At 40.0% G+C, this 10380-nt stretch overlaps 1 pseudogene; it reads left to right on the top strand.

Annotated features, from left to right (window-relative positions):
• The first annotated feature begins 2439 nt into the window (after positions 1-2439).
• On the top strand, positions 2440-3067 carry LOC109692237 (vesicle transport through interaction with t-SNAREs homolog 1B pseudogene; annotated as a pseudogene).
• The last annotated feature ends 7313 nt before the right edge of the window (positions 3068-10380 follow it).

Genomic DNA, 10380 nt, shown 5'->3' with positions numbered 1-10380 from the left:
AAAGCAGCCATTGAACTAACAAGTCCCTCCCCTAGAAACATCCCCCTAAATCTGTGGGAGGGAAGAGGAACCAAAATGTGACCCTGTTCCCTAACACTTCTAGTTAAACAAGGAAGAGATACCTGACCCAAGCTCAGCCAATCAGATTCACTCCTGGAAATTTGAAATTAGGATTCAGAGATATACTGGAAGTACCCGATAGGTAATTGTAGTAAACTAACAATTGTGGGGTGGCCATAATTCACCAGACATCTTGAAAAGCAGAAAAAAATAGTGTATAGAGAAAAAAGAAAAAGTAACTGTGCATGGGTGCCCAGAGATGTTAAGTTCATTCCTGGTAGCATTCCAGACCCTAGCTTATATCTTTTCCTTAGTCTGTTCTGGAGCCTTCCTCATCCCCATCCCTGGGTTCGATGTAATATTTTATGTCCTGAGAGTTACTTGAGCTTTCCTACTTAAGTTAGTGGTTTCCCTCACTTATACCTTCATTCATCGGCTCTTTTTTGAGCACTCACATGTTTAGTTGAGCTGGGCCGGTGCTGTCCATGGTGCTGGATGAACACAACAGACCCATTCCAGATGCTAGAGTTTACTTACAAACCACTTCTGTTCTTTGTAGTCAGACTACCTTAATGTAGCTACTTACATCTACCATGCTATAAAGAAATCCACACAGAGAAAGGGATGTAGGAAATACAATTTATTGAGCAGCTACAATATGCCTGCTTAGCACTCTGCTAAAGTGGTTCATGTACTTTAGCCTCCCTGCTACGTTCCTTCTCTCACACCCTTATGAGGCACATACTATTATCATTCCCATTGGCGCAAGAATACGAACACAGGATTCAAACCTAGGTAGTCTAGCTCCTCAGAACCATGGAGACGAGAGCTAGAAAGAAGGAAATACACAGAGAGAGAGAGAGAGAGAGAATTCAGGTCCAGCACAGACTTGAGCATCCTCTAGTTCTTATTGGGCACTGGCCTTTTTGCTGCATCTCTGCCCTAAAAGTAGAAAAATAAATAATTAAATAAATAAACCCCTGCCTCTTCAGAAATAACCTGAGGAGCAGTTGCACTCAGTAGTACTTTTTTTTTTCCAGTAATACTTTAATTGGACAAGAGCCTTCCAAATTTAGCCTCTTGAGCACAGCAGGGATGCATTTCTATCTGCCCTGAATTGCATATGAATGCTCTTAGGGTAATGCAAGAGAATCACTTTAAAGGCTTTTCGCCAGCAGGTCAGCACTTACCCACTGGATGCCTCCCTGGGAGACCCCATTCAGGTTTCTCTTCAGTTCTGTCCCAGTCTGCTCCCTGCCAGGCCCAGGATACAGGGGAGCTTTGGTCCAGGTAGACAGAGGTGTGGATGGTCCCTTCTACCAGCCCTTAGCTCCTCAGGGTGGGCAAGCAGAGCATGGGGAGATTGGCCAGGACTTGGCTTATAGAGCCTGGGAAAGATACAGGATTCTAAGAGACAAACAGCATCCCCACCAGAGAGAACTGAGGAATCAGGGTGCTCAGACCTCACAGCTGTATGCACTCAGCTTCCCCATCTGTAAGTTGGGTTCTTAAGTCTGCCCTGCTAGAAACAGATACCACCATTGAGCACTTTTTATGTGCCAATTACTGTGCTAAATATGTTTACATCTTGTTTATTTATTTATTTATTGGTACTGGGGTTTAAACACAGGGCCTTGCACTTGCCAGGCAGGCATTCTACCACTTGAGTCACACTACCAGCCCTTTTTGCTTTAGTTATTTTTTTAATAAGTCTTGCTTTTATGGCTAGTGGGCCTGGATCATATCTTCCAACTTATGCTCCCCCCACCCCATAGCTAGAATGGCAGGTGCTCACTACCATGCCCAGCTTTTTATTGGTTGAAATGGGGACTCTCCAGGAAGGCAAAACGGGTCCTGTACAGGAATAGGTACCAGTGGGAGGGTGGGAGGGAAGACAGAAAGAATAAAAGAAGGCAAAGATGGTGGATGTATTTTGTATTCATGTATGAAAATAAAACAATGAAACCTGTTGACATTGTTCTAAGAGGGGAAGGAGGAATAAGGGAGCACCATAGAAGAGGCGAATCTAATTAAGATATATTGTAAGCACGTATATAAATGTCACAATGTATCCCCCATGTACAACTATCATATTGTAATTTTTAAAAAGAAAGGAATGGGAGTCTCACTAACAGTTTGTCCACACTAACCTCAAACCACAATTCTCCTAATTTCTACCTCCCGAGTAGTTAGGATTACAGGAACAAGCCACTGAGTTCAGCTATTTTTAAAGAACTTTGCCGGACGGTCGCAGTGATGGCTTCGGGGTTGTGAGGCTGACCACTGGGCTAGGAGTGGACCCAGCACCCAGAATTTCGGCGGCCACTGCTCAAGCACAGCCTGCACCAGGGCACCTCCACACCTCCTCAGAGCATCCATAAAGACCTACGAGGGGTGCCCGAGCAGCTGCTGGGAACACCGGAGACCAAAGAGAACAAGTTGATCAGAGATTTTGATGAAAAGCAACAAGAAGCAAATGAAACGCTGGCAGAGATGGAAGAAGAACTATAGTATGCACCCTTATCTTTCCGTAACCCCATGGTGCCTAACCTGCAAAACTACCGGATGACCTTGCCAAACTCCACCCCGAGGTTAGAAGCATTTCTTTGACAGCCATACCTGGGGGCTGAGGAGACATGAAGTTCGGTACATATGCCTTAGAGAATGAGCAGATGAATCAGCTCCAAACTCAAAGGGCATTGCTTCTACAAGGCACTGAAATCCTAACAAACCTGGCTAGCCAAAGTATCAAGCATTCTCATCGGATTGCCACAGAGACTGACCAGATTGGCTCAGAAATCACAGAACTGGGGGCGCAACAGACCAGTTGGACCGTATCAAGAACAAACTAGTAAACACAAGTGAAAACTTGAGCAAAAGTCGAAAGATTCTCCACTCAATGTCCAGAAAAGTGACAACCAACAAGTTGCTACTTTCTATTGTCATCTTATTGGAGATGGCCATCCTGGGAGGCCTGGATTATTACAAATTCTTTCGCAAGCACTGAACTTCCTATAGAGAAGGGTTTTTGGACCAGAACCTTGACCCTGTGAATAAGTCGTTTAGGAATATGGAATAACACGTTACTGCTGTAAGCTAACCATTGGAGGATGCAGTGTAGCCAGACTGTGGGAGGAGGGAGGGCAATGAAAAACCAGGTAAATACGAAGGAAGTATGATATATCAAGGTAATAAATGCTGTTTATGACTTCTTCAAAAAAAAGAAAGAACTTTATTAGGTTAGCATTTTACAACTGGCAGAACTGAGGCTCCAAAAGGTAAAGCTGATTCCCATAACTAGCAAATGGCAAAATTATCACTCCCCAAATTCCATTTTCTTAGCTCTAGTGGCTTCCTTTGACCTCTGTTTGGGAGGGTAGAATCAGCAGGTGGAGATAGAAGGGTGAGGCCACCAGAATGCTTTCATGATTGGCCAGCACTAAACCCAATCTAGCTGGAACTTTGCTTACATGTCCTCCCCCTTTCCTCCCTCTACCCTCTCCATCTCACCCTGTGGATTATCTTCTAACCCAACTGCAGATCCTTTAGAACTATTTTCGGGATCTTGAGACAAGAAGCTTAACCCCAAAGGGCCTCAGCTGCCACCCAGCCCAGAAGTACACAAGGCTCTGAAACAAATGTGCTGATAAACTCTCATGCCATCATCTTATCCAGAGATTTTTAAAAACAAAAATGTGAGATGTGCTGAGGGAATTAGGGACTGGGAACTGGTATCAGAGTTTAGGCTCTGGATGGATTTCTAAATGCAACAGGAAATGTTTGCTTTGGTCCAGAAAGAGCACTTCATGGTGAATTTGGAAAAAGCTCTTTGAAACTCTTTCTGCCTCCCCATCCTCTGCTGGTAAGAACTGCTCCCAGGCTCCAGTTGGTGTTTCATGCTGTGCCCTTGTGTGGATTTCAAAACAGGCTCCCTCTTTCCTCTCAAGTCCTGAATTCAGCAGAATGAAAAAGCAAAATGAAAAAGCAAACAGCCAAACATCCAGTCTTCTATGAGAAAAGAAATCCTATAGACACACATCTCAGGAACAGCAAGTTTTGGGAGTTTGGGGAAGGGGGTTATTTGGTTTGGTTTTGTGGTGCTAGGAGTTGAACCCAGAGCCTTGCCCATACTAGGCAGGACCCTCTACCACTTAAGCCAAGCCCCCAGCCCCAGAAAGGTTGGGTGTTTTTTATCCCATATCAGATCGGTCATGTTTCCAGTTACAAAAGAGAACAACCCATATCTTATAACCAACTGTAACTCAGCTGTCAGCAAGTTCTCTCTGTCATTGCCATCCAGAGGAAGATGCACCATAACCTCCATAAGGGCAGGCATTTTGTCTTTTATTTCTACTATTGTATCTGCAGTGCTTTGAATAGTGCAACTGCATTACAGATTTGCAATAAACACACACACACACCCCTCACATTCTTTGAGCAGATAGACTTAGATGATTTAGACATGGCACCCAATGATTTCTATCTCCTACTATTCACATCTTGTATAATTACACCTTCTTTTGAATGTGAACTTTGCCTAGTGACTGGCTTCTGGTCAAAAAATAAACGGCAAAGATGATGGGATGTCACTTCCATGATTGGTTAGTTTGCTAGCAAACTCTTGTTGGCTTTGATGAAGGAAAGTGTGCTGGAGAAGCCCATATGGTAAAGACCTGAGGGGAGACTTCAGCTAACAGACTCAGTCCAACAGCCTGCAGGGAACTTTAAACATGGCTGACAACCTTGTAAATGAGTGAAATCTTACCCTTCCTCTGTTGAGCCATGTCTGACACTTTGGATATAGCTTTGTGAGAGACCTTATAGGAGAAGACCCAGGTCAGCTGTGCTTGAATCTCTGAACTATAGAAGTATAAGATGATAAATATGTTTTGCTTCAAATTTTGGAGTAATTTGTTACACAGCAGCAGATAACTGGTATACCACATACAGTGTAGAAATCCAAAATCTTCTGGAAGGTTTTTATGAATCACAGCCTGTTTATGGTTTCATGTTCCCTCTGGATTTGAACTCCCAGTTTATTTTGATTTATGTACCATCCCACTGTTCTATCTCCATAATCACAGTCCAGACTTTCTCAACCCAGCAATAAATTGATATCTAAGAGCTAAAGAAGTAGCTGCAGCTTAACAAAGAAAACAAGTTCAGAGTGAATATTAGACATCTATAATCCCACCACTCTTTATGTTGTAGTCCTAAATGGCTCAACTCTTTTGATCATAGGGCTTTCTCTCCTACTCCCACAGCAGGCAAGCATGGCATCCCTGCCCCGATTTTGCCTTTGTGTCCTTTCCTCCTGCGTCTCTCTCTCTTGCAATCACCTTGGGTTCTAAGAAGTATAGGACTGATCAATAACAACTTTATGACAAAGGATTGAAACTACCCCCAAAGAAAGGAACAGCAGAGCCTTGCAGGACAGGCTATCCCTCAGATGAGAACAGTTAGCTATAATAATAAGGCTATACCCTGAAGTAGGAAAAATCATCTCCTGGAAAACAGATTGCTCCCTTCAAATGATTGTTTTTCAAACAGTTTTTCCAGACAACACCTCCAGAACCCCTCACAGAACCAGAATTGGGATAATGACCAACCAGACCACACTTTTCCCAGTACTATTTAATTGTGCATTCCTCTCACCACTGTCCTGATTCTTCCTCTATTCAAATCTAAAGTTTATCTCTGTACCCCAAAAATGGGTTGAGATGCTTACTTTGCCTCTTCCCATGCTGTGTCAATAATAAATCTCCTTTCTCTGCTCTTCACCACTACTCTTCTCTTATTTGGCATAGTTGGGTGAGTGGCCAGATCTGACATGAAGAACCTCTGAAGTTAAGCCTCTAGCTTAAAACTCCCAGTTACAATTGGATGAAAAAGGAAATCATTTCTTTGTATGTTTCCTGGGAAATATCCTTAATGAGAGAAGTGTGCTCTCCATCCTTCCTACATCCTGCTGGCAAGGACAGGATAAAATGACCAGAACTCCTGCAGTCACTTGGAATTTGGAACTAGTAACCTTAGAATAAGATCAAAGGAGACTTGATCCCTGATAACACCTAACTGCAGCCATTTATACGAGAGAAGTACCTCTGTAGTTTATTTAAGCCTTGTTGTTTTTATTTTCTGTTACTTGCTATTAAGCTTAATCTAAACTGCTACAGCCTCTAATCTCTCATCCCCAACGTCCACTTCCTATTTAATTTAAATCATCCAGCTGATTTGATGATGTTTAGGCTTAGCATTTCACCTCCCCTGGCAAATGGCTCTTCATAGCACTTCCCTAAACTAAAACAATTCCCTTCCAAAGAGGAAATATGGTGCCAACTAATAGGGTAATGTTTCATCACCCTGCACAATCATAATCACCTTCCCAGTCTCATAACACTTATGGTGGATACTAGGCTAACATTTGTATGATTACATCATTTTTATGGATCCATATTTTCACTTTGTAAAAATAATAATTTTTATGCTTTCCTTTGTTACCTATATCTCAGTATATTAAACTAGTTGATAGAGAGTTTTTCATTATACAAGAATTTGAGTGAATAACTTATGAAGAAATGTTAGAATTGGAATATCATCATTTTGTAATTCCTGATGATTTAAAGGATCTCTGCAATGATCATCCAATTTTTAAAGGATGAGATTTTTGAGCCTCCTAATGGAAGAGCCCAGCACCTATGAAATAATATTATAAAACCAAATCAAATATGAGTATGGTCACATTTCTACTTCCCAAATTACAGGAAATTAAGAACAGTGGAACATATTCAATGATACCATGTGGATGCAATCAGCAAATCAATATTGTGCAAAAGAAAAATTTGGTTTCATCAACAAAAGTATTTCAAAGATAAATGGTGATGGTGGTGGAAATTATAGATTAAAAGAAATTTAAGGGCTCGGGGTATAGTTCAAGTGGTAGAGTACCTGCCTTGCAAGCATAAGGCACTGAGTTAAACCTCAGAGGAAGGAAGGAAGCAAGGAAAGAAGGAAGAGAAAGAAACTTAAAAGGGTGCTGACATCAGAGAAAAATAGCAGAATAATAGTCTCTAAAAATCTTCTCCATAAAAGCAAAGAGAATAATGGCAAAAGTATTAAAATCAACTTTTTCTCAACTCTGGAAATTATCCAAAGCCTTACACCAACCTCTTCAAGAGATGACTAGATCTCAGTAAGAACAGAGACCTCTGTCGTCCTTGTGGTGTTTTAGCTTGCTTTATTTTCTTCCCATCTCCCCAGCTCAGCAGTACCTGAAAACCATCAGCTTAAAATCATGGTGAAAAGCTGTACCCTGTCTACCACTGAGGGGGACAGAATGAAGTTGGAACTCCCTCAAGGCCAGAGAATTATCAATACCTAACCTGCCTGCTGATTCCCTAGGAGACTCCACTTGAAAGTCTGTTGGTTTTTTTTTTTGTTTGTTTTTGTTTTTGTTTTTTTTGTGCTTAGTTGGCACTCACTTATTTCCCCAGGAGTATTTGTTAAAAGCAATTTTTTAATCTCCTGGCTGCCCAAGGTAGTGGACAACAGTTAGGGCAATCAATAGGCTACTCAAAAAGCTTTGAAGGAAAAAAAGAAAACAAATTAGGTGTCTATTGATGGCTTTGAAAAGCTCTAATATATTGTTGTACATTTAGAAAGTTGCCTGCATACTTAGGGTGTGTACATACCAAGAAAAGACCCAAGAAAGTCCTAAATTCTCCTCTCTAGCTCACACTGAGGCTCTATTCAAGCAGAAAGTTTAGGTTAAAGCAAAGCAGTAAATTGCCTGGCTGAGCATTGAAGGTTTGCTCTAGCACAAACACAGAGATCCTCAGCAAAGATTGAGAGACTTATTTGTTCCAGACAATTAGAAAAAATTCTGTCCAATCAATAGCTGACCACAAAGCTAACTGGACAAAGACTTCAGTGACCATACATGACAAGGAATGCAACCATAGAGAACTGGGTTATTAAAAACCACAAAACAAAAAGTAACAATAATGAATGGCAAGAACAATAAATCTTCCTCCAGGACAAAGGAAGAACTGACACATTATGTTATTAAATGTTCAGCTTTCAACACAGAACAAGAAATACCCCCCCAAAAAAAGAAATTATGGCCCATAAGCAGGAAAAAGGAATCAATAAAAACTGTCTCTGTGGAACCCCTAGACAAAAACTTTAATTAGCTGATTTAAGTATTATTCAGGAATTAAAGGAAACCACACCTAAAGAACTAAAGGAAATATAGAAAAGGATGTCTTATCAAATACAGAGTATAAGTAGAAAGGAAAACATTTTAAACAAACGTAGGGCTGGGGGTGTGGCTCAAGTGGTAGAGCACCTGCCTGGCAAGTTGGAAGCCCTGAGTTCGATCTCCAGTACCACAAAAAACAAACAAACAAAAAACCCAGAAAATACAAATGATGGAGATAAAAAGTACAATAACTTACCTGAAAAGTTCTCTGGAGAGCTCTACAACAGAAGATTTGAGTAAGCAAAAGAAATAATAAATTTAAAGATAGATCAGTTAAGATTATCCAGTCTGAGGAATAGAACAAAAATATAAAGAAAAATGAATGTATGTCACTATCAAACGCACAGCAGATCCACAAGAGAGTCTAAGAAGGAGAGAGAGGAACAGAAAGATATTTGAAGAAACAATGGCCAAAAAATTGCCACATCTGATGGAGAACCATTAACATATACATCTAAAAATCTCAACAAACTCCATGTAGGATAAATTCAAAGAGATCCACATCTAAACACATCATAATCGAATTGATGAAAGATAAAGACAAAGAAAGAATCTTAAAAGCAGAAAGAAGGAAGAAGTCATTTGTCACCTGCAATAGTCCTCAATCAGACTGACAGCTAATTTCTCACCAGAAACAATAGAGGCCAAGGCAGTGAGGTTGACATATGCAAAGTAATGAAGGAAATATTATCAGCTAATAACTCTGTATTTGGCAACTCTATCCTCCAAAAATGAAGGAGAAATTAAGACATTCCTAGATTATCAAAACTCTAGAATATATTGCTTGCTGACTTGCCCTACCAGAGACACAAGAGGAAATCCTTTGAGCCAAAATAAAAGAACACCATACTCTTGTGTGAGTTCATGTGAGGAAATAAAGAGAGCAGGAAGTAGAGCTCAGTGGTAGAGTACACGCCTAGTTTATGCAAGACCCTGGATTCAATCTCCAGTGCCAAATCAATAGAAGATGGATAGATAGACAGATAGACAGATAGATGATAGATAGATAGATAGATCAGTAAAGATAATTACATAGGTGAGTATAAAAGGAATCATAAACATGTAATTTCTTTGCAATCCTTTCTCCTATTTGACATAAAATATGACTGCATAAAATAGAAATTATAAATCTGGGTTGATGAGCACACTATGTAAAAAGATTTGTATGACAAATAACAACACAAAGGAGGAGGGAGGGAATGGAGATCTATAGGGGCAATACCACTGAAATTAAGTTGGCATGAATCAAACTAGATTGTTACAAATTAAGATGTTCATTGTAATCTCCAGAAAAAAAGTTTTAATTAAAAATATAATAAAAGAAAAAACAAGGGAATGTAAATGGTACTCTAGAAAATATCTGTATTTAACATGAAAGAAGGCAGTAATTAAGGATAGAGGAATAAAAAATATAGACTTTTAGAAAATAAATAATAAAATTGTAGACTCAAATCCCTCTTTTCTAGTAATTCTATTAATTATGAATGGATCAAACAACATAATTAAAAGGCAAGTGGATTTTTAAAAATGATCCAACTATATACTGCCTATAAGAGATATACTTGAGATTCAAAAACACAAATAGTTTGAAAGTAAAAGGACTGAGGAAAGTAAACAGTAGCCAAAAAAGAGCTAGAGTGGCTCTGTTGTATCATACAAAATAGACCCTAAGCTGGGCACCAGTGGCTCACACCTATAATGCTAGCTACTTGGGAGGTTGATATCAGGAGATTCTCAGTTTAAAGCCAACCTGAGCAAACAGCTCTCGAGACCCCATCTCCAGAATAAATGGCCTGGAAGAATGGCTAAAGCAGTACAGCACCTGCTTTGCAAGCACAAAATCCTGAGTTCAAACTCCAGTTCCACCAAAAAATAAATAAATAAAAATTTAAAATTTATTAATAAAAACAAGGAAATTTATAAACCAAATATAGAACTTGTTCTAGACTGAATGTCTGTGCTTCTCCCAAGCTCATATGTGGTTATCCTAACCCCAATGTAATAGTATTTGGAAGGGGGGCCTATGAAAATTAATCAGGTCATGAGGGTGGGGCCCTTAT

Source organism: Castor canadensis, chromosome 16, assembly GCF_047511655.1.
Source record: "Castor canadensis chromosome 16, mCasCan1.hap1v2, whole genome shotgun sequence".
Lineage (NCBI taxonomy): Eukaryota > Metazoa > Chordata > Mammalia > Rodentia > Castoridae > Castor > Castor canadensis.
This window is presented reverse-complemented; position numbering and strand designations above follow the sequence as displayed.